The sequence below is a fragment of the Hypomesus transpacificus genome, chromosome 5 (assembly GCF_021917145.1).
Source record: "Hypomesus transpacificus isolate Combined female chromosome 5, fHypTra1, whole genome shotgun sequence".
Taxonomy (NCBI): Eukaryota; Metazoa; Chordata; class Actinopteri; order Osmeriformes; family Osmeridae; genus Hypomesus; species Hypomesus transpacificus.
In genome coordinates, this window is record NC_061064.1 from 202,785 (window position 1) to 207,082 (window position 4,298).

Below are 4,298 nucleotides of genomic sequence, written 5' to 3' on the forward strand. Positions count from 1 at the left end.
GTAAGACAGGCATACAGTGCACACACACACAGACACCACACCACACCACACACACACTCACGTACACACAAAATGACAGTTTTTCATCTGTCTTTTTCCCCCCAGAAGATATCAAATATCGATCGCAATCAGTGAAGAAGTGTCCCAATTTCACCGTGGATCAGTCCATTCATGACATAATCTCCGGAGTGACACACCTGGTAATGTCTGTGTTTGTGTCCGACCAGGTCAAGGAGGAAGCAACGCATTTCAGCATCCGCCTTCATCGCGTTACAGTTGACATTTTATGCATTTAGCAGACGATCCAAAGCGAAGTCGGGCATATGGAAAGTACAGCAGAAGGATGGGAAATGCATAGTTCTAACAATATTTCAACGGTCAGAATCAAGAGAAGGTCTGTATTAAGCAAGCACAGTGCAGAGTAACCACATCTTAGCTCCCAAGTGAGCTGGTTCAATGTACACGGGAGGAGAACTCTGGGGAAGTCCAATTACAGACCTTCAGGCTGGACAGAACGGGTTAATCGTTCGCCGGGATTCCTTTCGGGATTCCGTCGTCTCGTGGGAATTGTTAATTGACAGGGCCGCTCATTTCCACAGCTACTCACAGGATGAGGTGGCTAGCAGGGCTTTATCAGGAACAGAGAGGAGGAACCACAGAGCACATTAGACAAATGCTCACTGACTTTGCTAGCCAGGTATGACCAGTGAGGATTATCACACGTTAATGATCAACATAATTCACTTTTTCTTGAAATAACGATGGTAACGGTTTGTCAAGCAGACCTACAGGTGGTTCCAGGCGGCTTGTTCAAGAATATTGTTTGAGTTCCAAGCACATCGTTTTCCCTCAGGCTAGACAAGCTGTACAGGGGTCAGAAGGTTAACATACATCCCAATGACCCAGGACAGACAGATACTTCTGTCGGTATTGTCCATACATGCCATGGAATGAGATCATTGCTATTGAGTAGGACGTCTGTGGGGGTGAATGACTCCTGGCTGTAAATTCAAACGGATTGAACTGCGATTGCTCACGAGTCACCTTCTGAATTTATAACCCTTCAAGGTTACTTCAACACATGTATCGGGTCATAACTTGTTATAACCTCGTCAACAACACCATGCATAAGGACGCTGTTCTGGTCTCTTTGTGAAAGTGTTTTTTAATTCAATGTACTTGATTACCACCATAAAGCATCCATCTGGACTAATTAATTGAGACATCGAGGACAAGGTATGAGATGATATCTTTTTCTTACACAAAGGTAATTTGCAACTGCTGCAGAAAAACTCAAAGCTAATAATCCATGAGTCCCTGGCCTCTGTGTTTCAAGGGGAGGAGGATGACTGGGTCCAGAGACGCGTGTCTGGAGCATTAAACACACGAGGACCAGAAGGACAGGTAATGTCACATCCCCCCCAAAAAACCTCAACCTTCCTTGGCTCAGAGGAGACCTGAACAGCAGACATGCACAACACTGTTACTGAAACTACACTGCCTGAAACATTTGAAATACATTTGACACACATTCTAACAGCAGGACTGGGCAGCAACACTGGGAAAGGTCACCAGTCCAGGACAATCAATCAACTGAACGATTTGCTGGTAGGTGACATATCACACAGGAGAGATGATCTCCGAGTGTGCAACACCCTCAGTGGCTCACATATCTGAGTACGTAACACCTTCCCACAGGACATATCATCTCCAGGAACGTGATGTCATCACGCAGGAAATCAACACATCCCAGACCCTGACGTCACGACAGGACAGATCATCCCAGACCCTGACGTCACGACAGGACAGATCATCCCAGACCCTGACGTCACGACAGGACAGATCATCCCAGCACCTGACGTCACGACAGGACAGATCATCCCAGACCCTGACATCACGACAGGACAGATCATCCCAGACCCTGACGTCACGACAGGACAGATCATCCCAGCACCTGACGTCACGACAGAACAGAGCATCCCAGACCCTGACGTCACGACAGGACAGATCATCCCAGCACCTGACATCACGACAGGACAGATCATCCCAGACCCTGACGTCACGACAGGACAGATCATCCCAGACCATGACGTCACGACAGGAGAGATCATCCCAGCACCTGACGTCACGACAGGACAGATCATCCCAGACCCTGACGTCACGACAGGACAGATCATGTCCGTGCGTGTGACGTCACACAGTCATGTCACAGAGCTCATGTCCCTGTCTCTGTCCACGCAGCTGCCTCCCCTTTGAGCTCAGCTATATTTGGACATGTTACTCAGGAGTGACACACTTTTCACATTTCTCCGTGGGCGCTGTGGAAGTGGGGGGGGGGGGAGTGGAAACATGGGGGGGGGGGGGGGTGGTCGGGGCGAGGGCCAAGGGGGGGAGGGGGGTGTCGGGGCGGGGCGAGGGAGGGGGAGGGCTATCTACCACGGTCAGCTGGACACGTCCGGGCAGCAGCGCGTCTTGTTCGTCGCCAAGGTTTCGAAATGAATTGAGACGGATGCTGTTTCGACCCCGGCAAGCCGCTGCACTCTGCAAAGCCTCATTGGCTACATTCATAGTAGTCTGATCAATACATGGATAGATCGGATGAGAGACAAGGGGGGGGGGAGGGAAGGGGGTCCGTTAAAAAGGCCTCCTTTCTCCTATAATACCTGATAACAGATGATTCATTAATGTGACAGGCGATGCAGAGCACAGATAGATTACACAAAACAGTCACAGCCATTTGCTGGCCCCGGCTAGCATACCGATTAGCAGCAGAGAGCAATCATGAATAAAACTGCTTAGTGGAAGTACCAGATCTTCGTTAAAACTCCCCTTAAGCGCAGTCTTAACAGTAACAAACATTCCGAGTGAGAGATCCATTCACACTCAATCAAACTAACAGCCTTCCAAATGTCCCTTGACAGTGTACTGTATGCATGCCGTTGGTGATGGGATTAAATCCAGGTGGAACAGTGTTTAATATTAATAACAACACAGTGCCGCGACACAGTGAAGATTGAAACAGATGGTGTTTCTTAATCCATCAATGTTTTGGGGAAGGTGTGATATGATGTGGATGTAAGGAGAAACACAAGGCTTTCTGCCTACACCTGCTTAGTGATTACTCTGAGACCTGGGGCTGAAGCCACAGCATGCACCAGCCTGATCTACCCAGTCCTGCCCAGAGCACTCCACCCCCCCCCCTCCCCACCAATAATTATTTGTATGATTAGCACACTCTAACAAAAATCGCTCCCAGAAAGAGTAGTTTTGTAAATAATGACTCTGTCAACGTGACATTAGAATCATACGTTTCTGATCCTCCTGGTCTCTCTGGACTCTGTCTATGTACTGCGTCTGTATCAAAGCTTACTAAAGGACTAACACATAACGGGAAATGCAAAACCGTTAGAAGAACCTTGGAATCATGTGTACACTGAACAGCTGGAGAGTTAAACATATGGTGAGAATGGTAACTGCATACTGTAGTCGACAACCAATTATCATGAAATTGTACCCAATAAATCCTACCCAAGACATTAAACCGTACCTAATAAATCGTAGCCAAGACCGAATACAAACCCCTTACACACACGCCCCCCCCACACACTCCCTGCACCCCCACACATCCCCCCCGCACCCCCCCCCCCCCCATGCCCCATCCCGGTCAATGGAGAGTTCTGCTGCATTAATCTAACTGCCTCCCAGTCTTGGAACACCAGCACCTTGCATGAGGTCAATTAAGCCCCTACAGATAAATCACTCTGCATAATACTGTTATGAAAATAGTAGAGTGCAGTTTGGTCAATGTTTACTCTGCACAGGTGCGCCGGGCAAAAGGTGAGAGTCGTTTAGAGACATTAAAGGGGAGGGGGGGGCGGTGTCCTCCTCAAGGTTGCGAGGGAAAAAAGATGGAAAATGTCACTCTGATGGAGTTCCTGCTTGCTTACAGTCACCGGAGAGCTACAACCTCAGAGGTTTCTATGGAAATATGACTGGCTGCTGTGGGCCGGTGCAGTATAACAGGACAGGAGTCTGCACAGTGCACCAGTCTACGTACAGTACAGGAGTCTGCGTATGAGACAGTTTACACACAGTAAAGCTGTATATATGCTGCCGTGTATATGGGGAGGCAGGTGGCTGACCGGGAATCGGGCTAGTAATCTGAAGGATAAGAGCGTCTGCTAAATGAATAAATGTAAATAAAGGTTGCCGGTTCGATTCCCGGCTGTGCAAAATGACGTTGTGAGGCAGGAAGGAGCAGAGCTGAGCGCTCTGTTCCTGGCCGGGCAGGACCCCGT